General features: G+C 47.8%; 1 protein-coding gene across 2 annotated transcripts in view; it reads right to left on the bottom strand.

Moving 5' to 3' along the window:
• The window catches only part of ADD2 (adducin 2), a 125,712-nt gene that overhangs the window by 57,205 nt on the left and 45,644 nt on the right, over nucleotides 1-22,863 (bottom strand). Inside the window, exons 1-2 of one of the 2 annotated variants that reach the window (XM_027554948.1) lie at nucleotides 11,684-11,772; nucleotides 4,806-4,923 (exon numbers count right to left, since the gene is read on the bottom strand). The gene's annotated coding sequence lies outside the window, so the exon portion shown is untranslated. Of the gene's footprint in view, nucleotides 1-4,805; nucleotides 4,924-11,683; nucleotides 11,773-22,863 lie in introns of those variants that run through there. The other variant, XM_027554947.1, reaches the window with a different exon arrangement.

Here is a 22,863-nt window from a genome sequence, read left to right as displayed (position 1 = left end):
GCAGCTCATTATGGAACAGACCTTGTTGACAACCAGATAGCATATTCTTGTTGTCTATGAGAAGTCTGCGACTTCTTCCATCTTCTGTCAGCACTTTACCCTCTACCTTACAGTTCTTCCAAGTAGGACAGGCAGGGCCACACTAGGCAAGACAAGTAAGTGGGAGCCCATCCCGTCAGCCCAGAACACTCAGGTGATTGACTGATATTATTGTTATTTGCATCCTTGTTCTTTGGGGAAGGCAAATAGCAAGTCCAAGGGAAGACACATGGACAAGGTCCTTCAAGGGTCAGCTGAAGCTCCGAACCCTTGGGGTTCTCAAGCTTGGGTGCACACTGGAATCTCCTGGAGAACTTTGAAAAATACTGATATCAGAGATTTTAATATTATTGATCTTGGGTATGACCTGGATTTCAGGATTTTTTTTTTAAGTTCTCTGGGTGATTCTAATGGGCAGCCATGGTTGAAATACCACAGATAAATGTTTGTGGTTGTGGCGTATAACAGAAGGCATTCATTCCAGGGCTTCCCTGGTGGCTCAGCTTGCAAAGAATCCGCCTGCAATGTGGGAGACCTGAGTTCGATCCCTGGGTTAGGAAGATTCCCTGGAGAAGGAATCTCCAGTAGGAAACACCCACTCCAGTATTCTGGCCTGGAGAATTCCATGGACTGTATAGTCCTTGGGTTGCAGAGTCAGACACAACTGAGAGACTTTAAAAAAAAATTCATTCCAGGAGCTTACCATTTCTAGCAAGCATGCCAAGATGGCACAAAGCCTCTAACGCTAGTGTTATGCACCACTTCCTATGGCTGTCCAGGCCCCTTCCTGCCACTCTATCATCTACCACCATACTCTTGACCTGGGCAGCAAGAGTGGTCCAAATGCCACCATAACGCACTTTTGCAAGTCTACAAAGCCATGACCTCTGGTCTTAACTGTCACTAGTCAGCTCCTTGTGAAAGCCCTCAACAGATCTCCCCCAGTTAGCACCATCCTTACCAGCCATGTCGATGAGATGGAGGCGGGAGGAACGAGTGGCCTGGGAGTGGCAGCCCAAAACAAACATTCTCTAAAGAGACATTTTGAAACATATTTGGCAGGTTGTGAGAATGTTTGAGGTTGTACTCAGTGACATTTAAAGCCAGATTCTTCTTCTCAGTAGAGTGATGAAGTCTGTCAGGGATGTTTCGGGCTGAATTAGCTCCAGACTAGAAGCCTGCAGTGCTGCCCAAGTTATGACATTCCCTTGTTCATGGACTCAGGTAAGTAATTTCCCTCTTTGGATCTCATTTTGTCCATCCTTAAATGGGGGAACGAACAGAATGGACCTTGGGGCCCCATCCAGCTCTAACACTTTATGGAGAGAAACAGACTAATGTAGAAAAAGGCAGAAGGATGGAGGATCTAGGTTTCCTGGAGCAAGACCTTCTACCCACATCTCCCCAGTGCCTCTTCCTCAAGCCAAATGCCAAAAGAGAAACATCTGCAAAGAACACACATGACCTACTGATGACTGCCTTTGGTTTCAAGTCAATCCCATACACATGGGTTCAGTTAAGAATACTTCACCCGCTTCGTGCTCCCAGCAAGCCTCATCTCTGGAACTTGGGGAGTAAGAAGAGAGCACAAGGTCAAACATCATGGGAATGCATCAGAGCCATGCAGACTTGGGGTCACCACCCAGATTCTCCTGGGCAAACTCTGCAGCAGACCAAAGTTCTTACAGAGGCATTGCCCCACATACACACGCCTCTCCATTTTCATTCTCTTTGGCACCTTCACAGCCCCAAATCTTTGATGTTATTTTTATTTTTTTTATTATTTATTTATTATTTTGGTTACTGTGGATCTTAGTTGCAGCAAGTGAACTCTTAGTTGAGGCAAGTGGAATCTAGTTCCCTGTCCAGGGATTGAACCTGGGCTTCCTGCATTGGAAGCACAGAGTCTTAGCCACTGGACCACCAGGGAAGTCCCTTGATGTTATTTTTAAAATAGCAGCAGACAATCCCTCAATGGGTACACTGGATGTGGGCATGGAGATCCTTGTGTTCCTTGTAACACCAAGTCACTCCAGCTCCGATGTGTCTGAACTGTCAGCTTCTCTGGGACTGGTACCACCTGGTACTGAACCTTCCTGGCCTAAATCCTTTTCATCCAGGCAGGAAAAGGCTGGTCCTCTCCCTTCCTTTTGGAGTATCTGGATTTTCCGGGAATTGATCTGTGAAGTCTCTGAAGTAGCTGTCTCCCACAAAGCATGAGGAATCAAAACATTCAGGGCCCGATGGACAGGAGCCCCTAGGCCGGCCTTCACTTGTTACAGCCCAGTCCCATAGGGCTGCTCCAGTGGGCAGGGGAGGAAATGAAACCCTGACTCCCTTACCATGACAGCAGGAGCCAGAGGCATCCTTCTGTGCTCCTTCCTTCCCAGAATGTTGGGAGGTGATCAAAGCTGTGGGCAGCAGAACTTAGTGGTTAAAAGCAGGACTCTGGAACCAGACCATGCATTCAAATCTCAGCTATGCCCTTTTTTAGCTGTGTGATCTTGGGCAAGTTACCTACCTCTCTGTGCCTCAGTTCCCCATCTGTTAAACAGAGATTGCAACTATTTAACTCCTCCTTAGGTTGTCGTGCAGACTGGGTGAGTTAATGCATATGAAGTAGTTCAAACAGTGCCTGGTGCCGAGTAAGTGCTATTAGCGCTTATTATGTGTCCTTTAGGGGCTAGAATCATCATAGCATGAAGAATGTGAGTAATGAGAGGCTTATGATTCAATTGTAAACAGGTGCATGTGAAATAATTGTAATTATATGTTTTAGTCCCCAAACTAATTCAATCTCAAGTTACATTAACAAAAAGAAAAACCAGAAAAAGACTGATGAGAACGCTTTTTACTCTGACCAGATAGTGGGAACGTGTAAACCTGGAGAGCACAATAAAAGAATGTAAGCAGGGTGCTGAAGATCACAGAAGGCTGGCGCGTACAGAGCCAGGAGTGGCATCGTAAAGAGTATATAGGGCCTCTGGCTCCAGTTCCTGGCACGTGGGATTTCTAAAATGTCCAAAAGGCATTAGGAGTGTTTTGTTGGTCATAATGAGCCCCTCTCACCAAGCCTGAGCATAAAAATGCAAATGAGGTGACATGCTGGGCAATTAGACCTTTCAAGGGAGGGACTGGCCACTGAGAAAGACCGTGCATATAATTAAGGGATTGGAACTCAGCCCCATCCCAACCACAGGAGGAAGAGAGGAAAGGCACTGGAGATTGCTTTCAATCAAGTGGCAAATGACTAAATCAATTTTTGCCTACCAGTAATGCACACCTCCATTAAAGAACCCTGGACAGCGAGGTCTGGGGGAGCTTCCTGGCTGGTGAGCACATTTCTGGGCTGGGTGCTGACAGATCCCACAAGGAGCAGACGTGGAAGCTCTTCACCATGTCCTCATCCCCCAGACTCTGTGCTCTTTCTTTTAGCTATTCCTGAGTTAGATCTTCTATAATAAAACTGCAGTTGCGGTTGCAAGAACTTTCAGCGACTTCAGTGAACTATTCTAGGGAATCATAGAAACCGAGAGGGAGGTTGTGAGAACCCTCAAATTTATAGTCAAGTCGGTCAGAAGTGCAGGTGGTCAGAGGACCACACCTGCAGCTCGCCTCTGAAGTGGGCAGAGTCTTGTCCATGACCTTGCTTTTTCTTATTTCCCTTTTAACTCAGGGTAGTGTCAGAATTGAGTTGAATCGTAGGACATCCTGTTGGTGTCAGAGAATTGGTGATGAAACAAGCAACCTTGATTTGTGAATTATTTTCATTTCCAGGACAACTCTATGAGATAGACATTGTCCCTGCTTTACAGATAAAAAGACTGAATCAGAGAGGTTAACTAACTTGCTAAAGATCACACAGTGGAGTCGGGATTTCAACCAGGCCTGTCTCTGGCCCCAGATTCTGCGTTCCTCCTCTCCAAATATCTGCTGGACTGCCATGTGGAAGAGGGATCAAGGTGATTCCTGAGAACCTCGGGGGGCCAGAACCAGGAAACCAAGTGGTTATTGCAGGCAGGCAGATTCTAGCTAAGGGTGCGAGGGTGAAATTTCCACCAGCAGGAGATTCTCAGTAAGGAGAAGACCGGACAGGCTTCCTCGTTAGGTGGTGAGGTCTCTCCTTGGAGCCAGGGTAACCACAGGATGTTGTAGAGGGGCTTCTGCCCTGTTGGGGTGGGACCAGTGACCTCCGAGGTCCTTCTGATGCCATGATGGCTCTTTTTTTGTTGTTGAAGTATCGTTGACAATTGCTGTGCCAATCTGCACTGTACAGCAAAGTGACTCAGTTTTAGACATATTTGCATGATTTTCTCAATATTCGTTTCCATTATGGTTTATCCCAGGAGACTGGATAGAGTTCCCTTTGCTATACAGTAGGACCTTGTCGTTTACCGAGCCTATACATAATAGCTTGCATCTACCAACCCCAAATTCCCAGTCCACCCTTCTCCCCCAACCCTCACTTCCTTAGCAACCACACGCCTGATCTCTGTGTCTGTGGGCCTGTTTCTGTTTTGTAGACAGGTTCATATGTGCCATATTTTAGATTCCACGTATAAGTGATATCATATGGTATTTGCCTTTTTCTGACTTCCTTTACTTACTATGATAATCTCTAGTTGCACATGGTCGCTCTCGAGTCAGTGGGATCAGGGGAGTTCATGGCAATGACCCGAGTGTCTGGAAGCTCATCCTGGTGAGATGGACCCAACCAAAAACTGCGTCTCACCCCTTCCGCCTCCCCATCACCACCAACTGATTACCAGGAGGCCGGAGCAGCCTTGGCCAAGGCTGCCTCTTCTCAGCACTCAGTCTGCACGCTCCGCTCCACAGCCCGGCTCGATGACCACATCTATAGGATCTCAAACATCTGGGTAGAAACTGGAAAAAAAAACACAACAGATTTCAGGGTATTTTCTGTTCCACCACAACTCTTTGCCCTGTTTTTGCAGCACCATTAGGAGCTGGTTTATTTTAAGAACTGTTGGGGAATTCTTGAAAATGAACTGAAGGTGAACTTTTATTTTAAAAGCAAATTCTGTCTACACAAAGGTAAAGAAAGCTTCATTGTCTTTACAATTGGGATCAAAATTCCTTTCAAAGAGAGTTGTTGGAAAAATCCCTTTGCTGAATGTTGGCCAAGGGACCCCAGGCTTTCCCAGAGGCTTAGCTGGTAAAGAATCTGCCTGCCAATGTAGAAGACTCCAGAGATGCAGATTCAATCCCTGGGTTGGGAGGATCCCCTGGAGAAGGAAATGGCAACCCCCTTCAGTATTCTTGCCTGGGAAATCCCATGCATAGAGGAGCCTGGGAGGCTATAGCCCATGGGGCCGCAAAGAGTCAGACATGACTAAGCACACAAGTACCTACTACCACCAAGGGGCCGCAGGGGAGAGTGGCTGCTCTGCATGGTGGAGGGAGTTGAAGGCGGAACTCCAAGCAAGCCCAGAAGTGCACACACAGCTGGGCTGGAAGGGATCAACCCCTTCCTGACAACCCACTCCCCCAGATACTTCACTAACAGCTTCTAAACCCACACGTGCTGGTGTGACTGATTTTGGGATGCAGCCCGAAGAGGCAGAAGAGGTTTGAATAATATCACACCCTGGGAAAGTGGGAGGGTTTTGAAGTTGCACAGACCATGAATTGGTGGATTTAAGCCAATGTCACCTAGAGTTCAAGGGGAAGAAAGGCCCCAGCTAATATCTAAGTAACAGGTCATGAAGTAACTACTGAAGGAGGAATGTAAAATAGTTAATGTCTTATAAACAATGGCAAGTTACTGATCCAAAAATCCTAGTTACTAATCCAAAAATCCTGAAGATCGAGGTCCTCAAAGGGTTAATCATCAATATACTTTTTTTTTAAGTGATAGTTATTTTTTTTTTAACTTGGGTGTCTGTTGTTTGGACCCAGAGGTGGTTACCTCACCCAGAGTGGGCGTAATCCCCACCCCCAGACCCACTTCCACCCATGGGTCTGAGGACCTGTGATGGCCTGCCGGTCCTGTCTCATCAGCCAGGAAAGGAGCATTTGGAAAGACTACTCTCACCAAAGAGGGGGCAAGGAGAATTCATCTTGGGAGGTCTGATGTGCCCGAGGGAGTCCGGGCTGCTGAGTGACCCCTGAGGCACCACTGCTCGCTCAGTCTGTCTGAGCACCCCAGTGCTTAGCGTTCCAGTGCTGAGAAGGCCCCTGATGGGTCCAGTCCTGATGCTTACCCCTCTAGTTAGGGTCTTGACAGTTGTTTCCAAAAGCTCTTCTCTATGCTCTGCATGTCCAGCTGCCAGCTGCAGGTCTCCTAACCATGGGTCTTATTTTTAGCTAGAAAACAGGGTCACTGCCAGAACTTAACGCCACTTCCATGCATGGCCTAACACTGTGGGAGCCCTGCCTACTGGGGTTTGCTGATATACCTCTGAACGTGCTCCTTCCTGTGGGCGGCCACTGACCTGCCTTAAGACCAATCCTGCGGCCAGCTTGTCTTACGTGACGTGCCAGCTTCCTCCCCTCCACCAGCAGCCCCTGGCACAGAGATGAGGTTGCCCATCCCTGCTAAGGCGTGGATTTTCAGAGTCTGAGCTATTACTTGTGTCCACAGAGAGAATTAATGTCACCCAAAGGGACCTGCTCCATTCATGTAAGAAGACAGACATCTGTCCCACAGATAAGTATACACTGAACACTGACTAATACCCATCCTATCTCCATCAGTGTTGATATTCCACTATTAGAGCTCCATTCCTGAGGGTATAGTATTAACCCTTGAAATGAAATACAATGAAAATAGCCCTGAGAGGTATTATAGGCAAATGCATTATTTTAAACATTCTCCTGTGTTAAGAAACCTGTCAGATCTCTGCTTGCAGAGTCAGGCTGGGTGGGGCCAGCACAGGTACCTGATCAGCAAGTCTCAGTGAGGGAAAAGGAAGAGGAAGAGGTCTGATGCCAGGGCCACTCAGGAGAGTCCAACTCCTGAGGCAGAGCTGGGCCTCAGGGGACCCTGGTCTCGCAGACAGAACGCTCTGAGCTGTGCCTGCTGTCACAGCTCAGAGAGAGGGACACAATCCACTCCAGTCAGCCTTTGGCTTCCCCAGCATGTGCTTCAAAGGCCAAGCTCACCCAGGCCCCGTGGGAAGAGCTAAGCAAGGAGTATCCCATGTAGTGAGAAGGCCTGACACCTCCTGGGAGGCCGCCCCCACCCCAGCCCCCACCCCCACCCCAGGGTCACCTGCTCCCTACTCTCAGGGTGTAGCCAAGCCAGCTGGGAGGCAGAACAAGTTAGGACACTGGATTTCAGCCCTAGCTGGCTGCTCACTAGACTGTCCACCCCACCCCCAGACGTCCCACAGCCACCTTGAAAATGACCTGTCTAAATGGACCAATACTCTAGCCAGCCCTGCACCAGAGCCTCCCTCCTCCAGCCAGCATCCCCTCCCTGCCCCTTACCCAGCTGGCCACCCACCAAGGGCCCCAGAAGGCAGCTTTGACTCCTCCCTTTTCATGCCCTGTTTCCCTACTGTCACCAGATTCTCTGGTTTTATGTCCTAAATATTTTCCCACCCAGAGCACCACACCTTGAATCAAGCCAGTGTCATCCCCATTGCATTCAGCAATTCAGTTCAGTTCAGTCACTCAGTCATGTCCGATTCTTTGTGACCCCATGAACTGCAGCACACCAGGCTTCCCTGTCCATCACCAACTCTTGGAGCTTATTCCAACTCATGTCCATCGAGCCGGTGATGCCATCCAACCATCTCATGCTCTGTTGTCCCCTTCTCCTCCTGCCTTTAATCTTTCCTAGCATTAGGATCTTTACAAATGAGTCAGTTCTTTGCATCAGGTGGCCAAAAGAGTGGAGCTTCAGCTTCAGCATCAGTCCTTCCAGTGAATATTCAGGACTGATTTCCTTTAGGATGGACTGGTTGGATCTCCTTGCTGTTCAAGGGACTCTCAAGAGTCTTCTCCAACACCACAGTTCAAAAGCATCAATTCTTCATCGCACAGCTTTCTTTATAGTCCAACTCACACATACATGACTACTGGAAAAACCATAGCTTTGACTAGATGGACTTTTGTTGGCAAAGTAATGTCTCTGCTTTTGAATATGCTGTCTAGGTTGCTTCCAAGGAGCAAGCATCTTTTAATTTCATGGCTGCAGTCACCATCTGCAGTGATTTTGGAGCCCAAAAAAATAAAGTCTCTCACTGTTTCCATTGTTTCCCCATCTATTTGCTGTGAAGTGATGGGACCTGATGCCATGATCTTAATTTTCTGAATGTTGAGTTTTAAGCCAACTTTTTCACTCTCCTCTTTCACTTTCATCAAGAGGCTCTTTAGTTCTTCTTCACTTTCTGCCATAAGGGTGGTGTCATCTGCATATCTGAGGCTATTGATATTTCTCCTGGCAATGTTGATTCCAGCTTGTGCTTCATCCAGACTGGCATCTCTCATGATGTACTCTGTATATAAGTTAAATAAGCAGGGTGATAATATGCAGCCTTTTCATACTGCTTTCCCGATTTGGAACCAGTCTGTTGTTCCATGTCCACTTCTAACTGTTGCTTCTTGACCTGCATACAGATTTCTCAGGAGGCAGGTCAGGTGGTCTGGTATTCCCATCTCTTTCAGAATTTTCCACAGTTTGTTGTCATCCACACAGTCAAAGGCTTTGGCATAGTCAATAATGCAGAAGTAGATGTTTTTCTGCAACGCTCTTGCTTTTTCAATGATCCAACACATGTTGGCAATTTGATCTCTGGTTCCCTTGCCTTTTCTAAATCCAGCTTGAACATCTGGAAGTTCTCAGTTCACATACTGTTGAAGCCTGGCTTGGATGATTTTGAGCATTACTTTGCTAGCATGTGAGATGAGTGCAATTGTGTGAAAGTTTGAGCATTCTTTGGCATTGCCTTTCTTTGGGACTGGAATGAAAACTGACCTTTTCCAGTCCTTTGGTCACTGATGCATTTTCCAAATTTGCTGGCATATTGAGTGCAGCACTTTCACAGCATCATCTTTTAGGATTTGAAAGAGCTCAATTGGAATTCCATTACCTCCACTAGCTTTGTTTGTAGTGATGCTTCCTAAGGCCCTTTTGACTTCACATTCCAGGATGTCTGGCTCTAGGTCAGTGATCACACCATCGTGATTATCTGGGTCATGAAGATCTTTTTTGTATAGTTCTTCTGTGTATTCTTGCCACCTTTTCTTAATATCTTCTGCTTCTGTTAGGTCCATACCATTTCTGTCCTTTATTGTGCCCATCTTTGCATGAAGTGTTCCCTTGGTATCTCTAATTTTCTTGAAGAGATCTCTAGTCTTTCCCATTCTGTTGTTTTCCTCTATTTCTTTGCATTGATCACTGAGAAAGGCTTTCTTATCTCTCCTTGCTATTCTTTGGAACTCTGCATTCAGATGGGTATGTCTTTCCTTTTCTCCTTTGCCTTTTGCTTCTCTTGTTTTCACAGCTATTTGTAAGGCTTCTTCAGACAACCATTTTGCCTTTTTGCATGTATTTTTCTTGGGATGGTCTTGATCACTGCCTTCTGTACAATGTCACAAACCTCCGACCATAGTTCTTCAGGCTCTTTGTCTATCAGATCTAATCCCTTGAATCTATTTCTCACTTCCACTGTATAATCGTAAGGGATTTAATTTAGGTCATACCTGAATGGTCTAGTGGTTTTCCCTACTTTTTTCAATTTATGTCTAAACTTGGCAATAAGGAGTTCATGATCTGAGTCAGTTGGCTCCTGGTTTTGTTTTTGCTGACTGGATAGACCTTCTACATCTTTGGCTGCAAAGGATCGCATTCATGATCTAGGCCTCGTCTTTCCTTTCTCATACACCCCATCCAATCAGTAGCGAGAGTCGCTGTTCTAAAAATGCAAATCTGACCCACTGCCCTGCATCCCCCTCCCCACCCCCAGCCCATCCATGGCTCCCCGCCATCGATGCAGTGTTCTTGCAACTTTTTTTTCCCCTAATTTCTGCTCCTCTAGCCAAAATTTAGTCAAATTTAGATTGTATTCCAAAAATGACAGCTCTCCTTTTTATATTTATCAAACAAAAAAATTTAATTCTGAATTTGCTTTTTCAAACCAAATGCATTCTTCATGTTGGAAACTGAAACCCACCCATTCCCCACCAGGAGACCAAGGATCAGGCCTTTCTGTCTCTGGCCACTCCCTTCTTTGAGGACTGCCCCCCACAGAACGAGGTCCCTCTTAGCTCCTTCACAAAGCCCCCTGGGCCTCCCAGTGCCTGCCCCCTCCCTCCCAGACTATCGCTCACGCTCCAGCGACTGTTCCCAGGACCCGGAAGGCACTCAGCCAGTCCCCACCTTTGTCCTTGCTGGTCTCTGCCTGGAGCACTCTTTCTTCTTTGCCATTTCCTTTCAGCTCAGATTGTCTGCTCTTCCCGGAAGCCTTCCCTCCACACCCCTGTCCCTTACACTCCCATCACCATTATGCTCCTCATTCATTCCACTTACAATCCGACAGCAACAGTCTATTACCAGGACCTCCTAGCAGGCAGGGCCTGTGTCTTTGACATGTCTCTACTCTTTGTGTTGCTGTAGGGCTGGTGTCAGGTAGATGCTTAATAGATATTAGTTGAACTGAAACTCCACTAGCAGTGAATTAGGCGTTAACACTGCCCAAGCCCTGGGGTCCCAGAGGTAAGTAAGGGCCCAGGGGAGCTCGGAACACTGTGGGGAGACCAACCCCTGAGCAGCCCATTTCAGAGTATGGTGCTGAGTGATAATGGGGCATGTGTGGCAGGCACCCTAGCAACTAAGCTGTCTCCTCTAAAATAACATATTCTCTTGTTATGTAATCCAAATGGCTAGACCTCTCTGACAGCCATTCTTCCTGCCTATTTTGACAGAATTCCAGCAGTTGGTTGCAGCTCTAACAAAGCCAACTCCGCAATATAACACGGATTGTGGGGAGACAGAGGAGAAGGGAATAGACACCCTCAGCTCAGCAGCCCCCCCTTGGCCCCCCACCCCTTCCCTTCAGTAGCTCCACCCCTGCCCCACCCCCACCCCAGGACCCCCTCAGTTCCCCTCTCAGGGCAGCCCTGGAGCTCCCTCTGGGCATCTTCAGTTTGCACCCTCACACTCTGGAGCCTACTCAGCAAAGACTCTGCTGGGATTCGCCCTCCTCGGAGAGCAGCCAGGGATCACAGTTCTGAAAGGCACTCCCTGTCACAGGTCATTTTTGTCTCTGTCCCACTGAAGATCAGGTAAATGTAACCACTGGAGTATGAAATCACATTTCTGTGGGTTGTTCCTTGTAGCTATAAAAGGAACAGAAGGTCTAGAAGAGAATGCTCAAGTTGTCTGACTTTCTGTTCATATCTGTTTAAGCCCTGTGCGCACAAAGGGAGGTGGGTACCTGTCTCCTGTCTCCAGACAGGAGCAGACAGTCGGTATCACCCGCACCCCGAGCCCACAGCGGAAAGACACGACAAGTGGTCCTTTCCCATCTGCTTCAAAGTCTGCCACAGGCATGGCCACCCCCTGGGTGGGGGTGCCTCTAAAGCCCCAGGCTCCCAGCCCCATGAGTCAGCTCCAGACAAGGACAGCAGGGCATTTACTTCAAGCCTGAGACGTGAAGTCAGAGCCCAAACTCACCGATCCCTGAATGAAGCTTCCAGAAGTGAGGGAGGAGCTGGTCAAGGCTTTGCTGCTGTTACTTTGCACAGTAAATGGAGACAGTTGAGTGAGAGATGGGACCACACCCTGCCTGGTCGGTTCAGATAAAGAGAAAGCTCATGCCCCTGGGTGATGGGATTATGGCTGAGGCTTATCATCAGCTTCTTCACCTACTTCTGAATTTTCCACAGTTCTAGGTAAGGGATTAACCATTTAGGATGAAAAGAGTATCAAAGGAGAAAAGAGGAAGCGTCTCCCTCTGTCCATCTCCAGAAACCCCCTTGGCCGCAGGAATCCTTTAACCCCTGACTGCTGCACCCTCAGAAGGAAGACATTATTTGATCCAAAAAATTGGAGCTGTTAAACCCAGATAGGTATTGGGGCTGTGCCCAGCCCTTCTCATCAGTGCCATGGTGAAGGGCCCCTCATCCTGCTTTTCAGGTGAGGAAACTGAGGCTCAGGAAATGGAGTGACTTGATCAGTCACAGAGCTACCCGGGATCATGGCGTTCCTGAGACATGCACAGAGAGAGCATTTCAACACTGTGTGTGGGGGTGAGGGCAGTGCTCCAACACAAGCTAGTGAACTGTGGGGTTCCAGGGAGGCCCCAGTCTCAAGGCTCCGGCATGAACTTTAACCCACTTGCCAGATACTTCTGCCACCATCACAAAACCATGTGGGCTTCATGCCTTCACTGAAGGGGAAGAAAGGGGGTTCAGGAAACCCCAGTGATGCAGAGACAGTCCTGAACTAGCAGGATGGCTGTGCTCAGCCTTCAAATACGCAGTTCCTTCCTTCGGTGAGGAGGTGCCAAACTTGTATATTATGTGGATAAAAGCCTGTCTAATTGAACTGACTGACACGTCCTCTGATTCACTGTTTCACACCTCAGGTTGTCCTGGAATCCAGTCACAGGGAACTTTGAAGTGGTCATGTTTTCTACCTTTTGCCTTCAGGCCAGACTGTACCTAAAAACCAACAGAGCTATATTTTGAAAGGTTTCACCTTGGTCAAGTTTGAACATAAAACGGTTGGTTCTGCTTTGGGACCTAATCTGAGAGTATTTATCCTTCATGTGGCAAGAATACCCTTAGCCCCAACTCCACCTCCAGCCAAGAAGTCCAGGGAACAGATATTGGATGCTGTGTCCTTCTAGTCTAATAAGCTATTTTCTTGGCCACAGATGTAGAAATAAATACTCCTTTAGCATATTAAGGTCAAGATTGTTATGTTGGGCTTTAAAAATTGGTTTTGTTGGTTTTATTTTTTTCACTTAGTGAGCACAAAAGGAAATGATAAGAACACCTTGCATCTAGGACTAAAGGGGGATCTGACACCATCCCTCCCCTCTCCAGACTGAGGAAGCTATAGAAATTCACAGATTCAAAGGGACATGGGACTTCCTGGTTTGGGAGGGAGAGAGTCAATAGGCCCAGAAAGAGGGGATGGCGGGAACTGGAAGGAACATGCCAAATCGTGACAGGGTCCAAAGGCTCATGTGGGGAACCCACCGCCCCTGGAACATGCATCAAAGACAGCCCAAAGCCTGAGCAGTCAGGCTCACAGTGTCACAGTGTGTCGGAAACAAGACAGAAAAAAATAGCAGGCATGTTGGTTTGACTTTCCACTTCTGTCTATGATCCTCCCTATGATCCTGTATGGTATGGATTTTATCACAATTAAGGAAAGAGCTGTTTAAACTTCTGTACATATTTGTATGTGTGTCTGCATATCCATGTGTCAGGAACAATGCCATGTACTCACCAAACTCACTTCCTTTTCTTCCTGGGACCCACCTTTCCTACCTGCCTTCCCTCTGAATAGGGCCAATGAGATGTCAGCCAATGAGATTAAGCAGAAGTGACTTGCGTCACCTGTTGCCCAGACAGTTAAGAGCAGAACTGCCCTCTCCACACTCTCTCCTTCCTTGCCGCCCTGCTGGAGGCGGAGGATCCGGTGGAAGCTCTGGGACCTTTGAGGGTGATGCAGCCACCAGACGGAAGGCGGTGGGGTGTCACTGAAGGCAGCCCACTGAGCACTGGATCAGGGAGGCTGAGGTGGTGGTTACAGTAGCAGGTAGCCCACCCTGAAAAACATGTTTTCTTTAGCACAGGGTTGACTGTCTTCTATTAGCTCTATGGTTGTTTCTTCCATTTCACTTGAGTGTCTCCTTTGAGATCAGCAGTTACCCATACGTTGAATTTTTGCTCTCTAATTTTTTTCTCATATTTTTTTTCTCACTAATTTCCTTACTGCTATTTTCCTGCCATTCTGAATGTTTGTCATTATTATCATCATCTCCAATTTTACTAATTTTAATTCAGCAAAATAGTGTGAATTCTAATTCCCACATTGAACATTTTATCTTTTGCACACTTTTCTTACTGTATCTCCATTTCACCTCTGACCTTCTCATCTTAGTCTATCTTCTCCTATGACTGCCCCCTCCTGTTTCTTGGAAGCCATGCCTTTTTAAACTATTTTAAGGCTACTAGGGTTGGGAAGATCCCCTGGAGAAGGGAATGGCTACCCACTCCAGTATTCTTTCGTGGAGAATTCCACGGACAGAGGAGTCTGGCAGGCTACCATCTGTGGGATTGCAGAGTTGGACATGACTGAGCAACTAACACATACATACATACAGGGCTACTAAATAGTTTTATGTCACTTTTCTTCTGGTTCCTACAGCAGATTATTATGAGATAAGTACTTCTTTTGAGTCTTCCAGATCATTTATCTTCTCTGCAGTGTCTTTTCTCAAAATACATTTAATGGTTTTTCTTTTCCTTTATTCTTAAATAAGGTGAAATCAAGTCTCCTAAGATCCAACCTACAGTGGAACCAGCTTTTAGCAAAAGGTTATCAGGAAGCCAGATTTCTGGAAATCAAATATGGTGCACACATAATTAACAGTGACTTATATTACCTTCAGGCAACTTCTGCACTGAGCTGGCCATAAAAGCTACCTCCCTAATCAGTCCACTTAAGATCAGAGATATACAAGGACGATTATCAAGAAAACCAGCTCAATCTCACATCCAGTTATAAAATGGGTGCTCTTTTTACAGAAAATTTAATGAAGTTCAATCAAGCTCATTTCTAGGCAGATGATCCTAGTCTCTTAACATCAGACTCGAAGAAACAAACAAGTGAACCTACACTTCTTAAAACATGACCCTCCACTTAATAACTTCCTGAGAGTTTGTAAAACTCTTGATAAGATTTAGGAAGGAGGAAATGAAAGGTAAACTTCAGGACAACAATTTGAGGGCTATCAGATTCCAGCAACTCAAGCCAGCCTACTTCCAGGACGTCTCCTGCTTAAAGAAATGACATGAGAGGCTAGTCACACAGCAAGCCCAAGGAAGACTTTTGATACAGGCCTCAGAAGTGAAGGCAGAGAGACAGAAGTGCAGGTATCGATTTTATACTGAGAGGTAAAAATAAACATTGGTAACGCTGCATTTCTCCAGATCTAGGATATCATTGTTAATTGACACATGCTTATTTTAAATATTACCAAGAAAACCACTGCTAGTTATAATTTTGCCATCATTAATCGGAGCACATATCCCAATATGAGATGTTGAAATGTGGGGAGAAAATGTGTGCATTAGAATTGATGAAGTATGAGAACCCATCTTAGAAGTCAGTGTCACCAACTTTGAGATTGCCCTTCACATGGGGGTGACAGGTTGTCCACCAAATCAGGAAGCCAAGGGATGAGGCAAGAGAAACAGGCCATGGGGCTTTGGGAGAGCCCCTTGACACTTTGAATCAAGGCTTATCAGCAGACGAGGTTGTCAGCTTCTGGCAGGTACACTACTGACCAGGATCTATGGAGCGAGGCAGATTGACATGCCAGGCTCCCAATCAGCGCACACCCATGATCTGCTGAGGAGGCATCTTCCTCCTCTGTGGAACAGGACCATATTATCATAAGGCAGGGCCAGACTAGAATGAGAAGGCCAAACATAAAAGACATCAAGATGAAACAGAATGGAAATAGATCCACTTGAATTTCTGACTCACTGAGCCAGTGAAAACCGCCATGGCTGGAAGTGCTCTCCAGAGGAACTAGCACACAGCGTGTGCTTGACCGGCCCCGTATCCTCACTCTAAGAACCCCCCCAGATCGGCCTTGGGGTCTGCCTGGCCTCCTTCTCAATGTTGGCAGTAGAGAGGGTTAAGGTAAGCAGAGAGAAAATGAAGAACTATTAAGGGGAGTGGGGATAGGGTGAGATGGGAACTTAACTCAAATGGAGTTCGTGCTGGGCTGTGCTAAGTCGCTTCAGTCGTGTCTGACTCTCTGCGACCCCATGGACTATAGCTCTCCAGACTTCTCTGTCCATGGGATTCTCCAGGCAAGAATACTAGAGTGGGCTGCCATTTCCTCCTCCAGGGTATCTTTCTCACCCAGGGATCGAATCTACATCTCCTGCATTGGCAGGTGGGTTCTTTACCACTAGCGCCGCCTAAAGCCATCTTAATACATGAAAAGCCCAGGAAATTGGCTCCACCGTGCAGCATTGTGGCTGAAGATCCAGGCTCTGGAGAGCATTAAGGGACCAAAATCGAATTCAAGCTCTGCATCTCTCCAGCTGTTACTAGTTTCTCTCAACCTCAGTTTCTTCATCTGTAAGATGGAGAGAGGAAGAGTACCTCGGAGGAGGAGCATATGAGACAATATATGTAAGCATAGGCTTTGCACAGGGCGTGGTAGATAATAAGTGGTCACTCAATAAATGTTACATGCTTGCTAGTCAGTGAGTCCTCTTGTGGTCCATGACAGTGTAACAACTGCGTCTTTAAATCACAGTCTGGATTCCATCTTCCAGCAAGTGTACATCTGGGCTGACTGCCCCATCAGATGTTCTCAGTTCAGTTCAGTTCAGTCGCTCAGTCGTGTCTGACTCTTTGCGACCCCATGAATCGCACACGCCAGGCCTCCCTGTCCATCACCAACTCCCGGAGTTCACTCAGACTCACATCCATCAAGTCAGTGATGCCATCCAGCCATCTCATCCTCTGTCATCCCCTTCTCCTCCTGCCCCCAATCCCTCCCAGCATCAGAGTCTATTCCAATGAGTCAACTCTTCACATGAGGTGGCCAAAGTACTGGAGTTTCAGCTTTAGCATCATTCCTTCCAAAGAAATCCCAGGGCTGATCTCCTTCAGAATGGACTGGTTGGATCTCCTTGCAGTCCAAGGGACTCTCAAGAGTCTTCTGCAACACCACAGTTCAAAAGCATCAATTCTTCGGCGCTCAGCCTTCTTCACAGTCCAACTCTCACATCCATACATGACCACAGGAAAAACCATAGCCTTGACTAGATGGACCTTTGTTGGCAAAGTAATGTCTCTGCTTTTGAACGCCAAGGAATCTGTGAGACTGAGCTTAATAAAATTAGGCAGGTTATGTCTGATGCTGAATTTCTATACTAAGGAAACAAGTGGATTTGGGGCTGGTGCATTTGTAAATGATGGGCTCCACTTTTCCCTCTGAGCTGCTCATCTGGAGCTTCCACTATTGGTTTGTGGAAGCGTGTCCAGCTGTTTGTGACCCCATGGACTGCAGCATGCTAGGCTTCCCTGTCCTTCACTATCTCCCGGAGTTTGCTCAACACATGTCCATTGAGTTGGTGATGCCCCATCTCGTCCTCTGTGGCCCCCTCTCCTCCTCCTTCAGTCTTTCCCAGCATCAGGGTCTTTTCCAATGTGTCAGCTCTTCACATCAGGTGGCCAAACTATTGAAGCTTCAGCATCAGTCCTTCCAATGAATGTTCAGGGCTTATTTCCTTTAGGATTGACTGGTTTGATATATTTAAGTGACTGCTATGTTCAAGCACTGTAGTCAGCACTGCCCTACCATGAGCCTGCCATTCCAGAGCCCATACTATGCTGAGGGGTGAGGGACAGAGCAGCCATGAGACCCTGGGCATTGTATGCCTCATCTCTAAGTGGTGGCCATAGCAGTACTTATCTCACGAGAAATATCTCACCTGCATTCTGGGGGGCCTTTTCACAAGGTATTCGGAGCGTGGCTCAGCTGCCAGCATCCTAGTGAAACCATGCACCTGTCCAGGCACATATGCCTCTGTGCACCCTGCCTCCCACAAACATACTCCGTGCACATGGGCCTTCTGGAGCTCAAGTCGGGCTGTGTGCTGCCTGGGATGCTCCCCTGAGCACACCAGGAGGCGGCCTAGTGACATCTCCCTTGTGGTTCTCCCCGCTGGGCTCTTTGACTTTGCTTCAGGTCTTCTGGACTTGGAGCTCCATCTCAGAGTTGCAGCGTTCAATTCTGTCCCCTCTAGAGATCTGAGCATCCCTCCTTGGCAGGTCCATGGATAGAGTCCCTGCCAGTCCCTGCCCCAAGCAATGTCCCTGGCCATGGCTATGCAGTGCTCCTTTGACACAGATGGGACGCACTGTTTCAGTCACTCACTGAACAGTAAAATGTGCTCCCCATCCTCCAGGCACCAACAACTGGGGGGCCCCAACCTCCAGGCACTGTGGGGTGGGAGCAGGAAAGCTCACACTGTATCTTGGCCTTCTTTGTGCTCTGCCTCCCTGAAACGTGGGACCTGGTGCCATCTCTCTCCGCCACCTCTTGAACTTTCCATAGTTTCAGAAGCACTTAATAATGCTTCTGAATGGTGAAGTATGTTGTGATGAGCACAGATTCTGGGACAGACTGCTGGGTTTGTAGCCCAAGTTCAACTCTTCCAGCTGTGAGAGCTTAGGTGAGTTCCTGAACTACTCTGTGCCTCAGTTTCCTCATCTATAAAATAGGGGTGGTAATTATAGTTGCAGCCCTGAGGGGTTGTTGCAGTCAAATGGATTCATCCATGTAAAATATGTAGGGCAAGGTCTGTCGTAGGAAAGGCATCAATAATGCTGGTACTGTTTGGCAGTGTTCAGCAGTATAGGTAAATCAGAACACCAGGCTGGACCAGCAGCAGAGGGTGAGCTACGGCAAGGGGCTGGAAGCTTGATGCCTGGGACTGTTCTAAGGGGGTCTGTCGTGGGTTGAAGAGTGGCCCCCTCCCCTCAAAAAATATGTTCATGCCCTAATACCCAGAACCTGCAAATAAGATCTTATTTGGAAGATGGATCTTTACTGATGTACTTAAACTGAGAATCTTAAGATGAAATCATCCTGAGTTATCCTGGTGGGCCCTGAGCCCCATCACAACTGTCTTCACAAGCCATGTGTTGACAGGAAGCAGAGATCAGAGTGAGGCAGCCATGAGGCAAGGAATGCCAGAAGCCACCAGAAGCTGAAAGAGGACAGAGAAGATTCTCCTTTAGAGCTCTGGGGGGAGTGCAGCCCTGCTGACCCCTTGAGCTCACATTTCCAACCTCCCTGAGCTGTTTCAGGCTTCCCCCACCCTAATGTGCATACACATTGCCCGAGGGTCTTGCTAACCTGCAGATTCTGATTCAGTCAGTAGGTATGGAGTGAAGCCTCCAGATTGTGTATTTCTCAGAAGCTCTCAGGTGAGGCTGATGCTACCCTACTTTGAGAAACAAGGGTACAAGAGTGTATTGTCATCAACAGCACCATGTTGGCAAGGGGGACCCCCAGAACAAAAGTTTGGAATTTATAGATGCAATCAGTCACCATGCAGGACCATTGTGGGAGTGGAGGAGCCTAGCTTTCAGCTGCAGGATAAAGAGTGGATGCAAGTCATTGAACTCTGGTGGGATGTCTCCCTGGGCTCAGTCGATGCTTCTAAATGGAACAACAGCTCACCAGGCCAATGCTAATGGCTTCTGACTGTTCCAGTCCATCACTCTCTAACAGCATCAACCAAGAAGTGGTCTCATTCTTTTGGATGAAAAAGAAGAAGAAAGGTTTCCTTAGCCCTGTCATACAAAGAGCCCAAAACAATTCCTGGGAGAATGGAAACTATGACGACAGAATCCCAGTTTTCTAATTTCAATGAGCTCGATGGAGACTTCTGCTTCAGTACTTTTGCCCTAATGTTTTTATAGAGTGAAAAACACTTGGTCCAAAAAAGATGAGAATGTACCTGGAACCTAGTCTGAGCTCTTATGTGACTGGGTAACTAGAAGTTCAGTTTGATAGAGACAGAGAGGAGAGGCCGTTGCATGGGTGCCCAGGATAAGGGTGGGAGTGGAGGAGCTTTACCCCATTAAAAAAGCCTAGGTTTACAAGTGAAAACAAAAAACGCTGGCCCACCAAGGCCAATGTAGGAATGGGCAGAAGACACAGATGTCCTTTGGCCAGAAATCTCAACATATTCATCTCCCCACTTAGCTCTCTTTTCAGTGCTCACTCCTTCCATCCAGCCCACACCCATGGTTGCATGTCTAAAATGCTTCACAGGAACCATCCATGTCTCCTGTCCACAGCCAGACAGTCCCCAGGCTCTATGTCACATACCAACAGTGATGGATCAGTGACGCTGCTTGTAGAGCTTGAATCCCCTTCTGCCTTCAGTCAGAAAGAACATGAGGACTGGTTTCCGACGTCTGCCGTAGGCTGGGGACAGCAGTGTGACTCTATGCCATTTCTTTCTGGACAGCAGCAGAAGGTCATCTTGGCTTTCAAGCTCCTCAGTCTGGCACCAAGGAATCACCTCCCTGCTCCTCCCGTATGAAAGGCCCAGCCCAGCCTGACAGACAGGCCTGCCCTCCCGCCCCAGCCCGGCACACGTGCTGCTGCCTCTGCAGCCTGACTCAGGCCGGCCTCTCCTCTTCCCCTAGCTAAGGCCTTTCTATTCTCGCCCTCTTCTCAGCTCCAGGACCTCTCATTTGTCTTTTCCAGCTATTGCTCATCTCTGAATAAGAGTCAGGACAAAAATGACTAATGCGTGAGTGTCCCCAGCTCTTCCCTCCCCACGGGCCTCCCCTCCCTGAGCGTCAGAGCCTGCCTCCTTGGTTCTCTGGGCTTTGTAAAGCAGGAGAGGTGGGGAGAGAATGAGAGGTAAGCCCTTGAACATCGTCAGTGGGTTTGAAGGTCTCGTGTTGGGCGAGGAGAGTGTGTGAGGCCTGAGGGCAGCAGGCAGAAAAGCACAGATCAGTGGGAAAAGTTGCCATGCTCCACATGCTCCCGGCCTCGCGGTCAGGAAACGAGAGATCTGGAGTTTTACAAAGGGTTTCGGGTTACTTAGTCCCCTCTAGAGCCACAGCCGTGCTCTCGCCCTCAGTTTAGACCTCCTGGGACGTGATTGTATGGGTGTCCTCTTCCCGCCTGCCCCCGTCTGCCAGGGCCTGGGGTGGATCCCAGAGAGCAGAGCTGGGGGCCCCGAAAGCACACACCGACCCCTCACTTCATAGGCAAAGGGCTGGGGGCCTGTCGGCACCTTAGACTCCACTGTGGCGGACACCTCCGAGAGGACAGAGCTGACATCACTTCCCTTCTATGGGAAGAGAACACCTCAAGTGAGGGGATGTCCAGTCAGTCCAGTCTGACGGATCCTGATTAAAGTCACTCCATGAAAAAGGTGCCTTGTATGAAAACCAGTTAAACACTCCAGAAAAGCCTGCCATGCCCTGTGTGAGTTATTTTATGACTGGAAGCACACTTTTGCATAGACAGCGACCATCACTGGTCATGGGTGAGGCCCTTTGACCCCTTTCCCTTTGGGTTCAGCTCTCTACTCACAGGTATGAACCCTTTTCTGTCTCCTCTTTCTCATCTTTACCCTCTTGGACCTACCCTTCCTCCTCACATCCAAAACACCTTCCCTGAGGTCTTGCTTTGTCTTCTCTCCATAAAGGCAAATCCAGTGCAGAACAGGGCAGGTTCACCCTGGGGACATTTGTTTCTGATGATGGGATGGGGAGTCTCAATAAAGACCAGTATGACCTTCACATAGAAAGTTATATTCATAATACAAGTCATTTGTGTCTAATGTTTTATTTATTGTGTCCCAACATATCTTGAAGGGTAGAATTACAGAAAAAATAAAATTGGCTACTTCCAAGTGATAGAAGTATCATAGAATCTATTTGCAGTATCTAGAATATATCACTCCAATAAAAATTTTTATAACTGAATTTTTTAAAAAAGAGACTAGTGTGACCTTATTGGCCTGATTTTCCCATCAGCACGCCCTCGAGGACACGTGGAACTTTTCACTCTCACCGAATGTCAGTTACAGGGATACTCCTAGCCTGACCATTCCACAGCCTTCTCTGCTGACCCTGGCAGCTTCCTGCTGGGTTGGGGACAATTGGAGACACTGACCCAAGATCAGTGGGGGTGCAGGGGGAGGGTGAAGGGGGATGGAGGGAGTGGGGGTGCCAAAGCATTTCTTCCCTGGCTCTCTGCATCAAGTGGCGTTCCCTCCATGCCCCCCTGGGCTGGGGTGACATCACCTGCTCACCTTCTCCCTCCAGCCTCCAGGAAGAAGAGTTGTCCTGCTGGGGCTAACCTTGGGGCTACCTCCCCTTCACTCCCTCCCCTTTGCCCTTTCTGTTTTACCTCCTCCATTACTTGTATAAATGACCTGCATTGAATTCCCTTTGTTGAGATGCTTGAAGAATTTCCTATTTTCCTTGTTAGACTCCGACTGATATACAGCCCAACCCTACTCTCCCACTTCATTATACCAATGAGAAAACTGAGGCCAAGAGGGTGAGATGTGTCCAAAGAAAGACACAGTAATGCTTAGTTGTCAGTGACTGGACTGGGTTCCAGGCTCTATCCTCCTCATCTCTGCAGAATATGGCAGGGGGTGCTTGCTTTTCACTTTCAAGCCCAAAGAATCACAAGTCACTGGAATCAAGTGTGAAATATGAAACGTCTAAGGAACAACCACAGTTGTAGTTCATTCACATTCTCAACGCCTTCTGGAAATTAGGAACAATTCAGACCTTCACTCTGGGAGATGGAGGCACGTCAATTAGAATAGCCCAGGAGGGTGTCCCAGGTGGTGCTAGTGGTAAAGCATCTGTCTGCCAACGCAGGAGATGCAAGAAACGTGAGTCCAATCCCTGGATCGGGAAGATCTCCTGGAATAGGAAATGGCAACACACTCCAGTATTATTGCCTGGGAAATTCCCTGGGCAGAGGAGCCGGGCGGGCTACAGTCCATGGGGCCACAGAGAGTCAGACACAACTGAGCGCACACACAGGAGGTGAGCGCAGCCAGGCCACCACCTGCTTCCTGTGCCTCAGCTTC

This window comes from Bos indicus x Bos taurus, chromosome 11, assembly GCF_003369695.1.
Source record: "Bos indicus x Bos taurus breed Angus x Brahman F1 hybrid chromosome 11, Bos_hybrid_MaternalHap_v2.0, whole genome shotgun sequence".
In the NCBI taxonomy this organism is placed as follows: Eukaryota; Metazoa; Chordata; class Mammalia; order Artiodactyla; family Bovidae; genus Bos; species Bos indicus x Bos taurus.
Note: the sequence above shows the minus strand (reverse complement) of the source record. Positions and strands in the feature narration are given on the sequence as shown.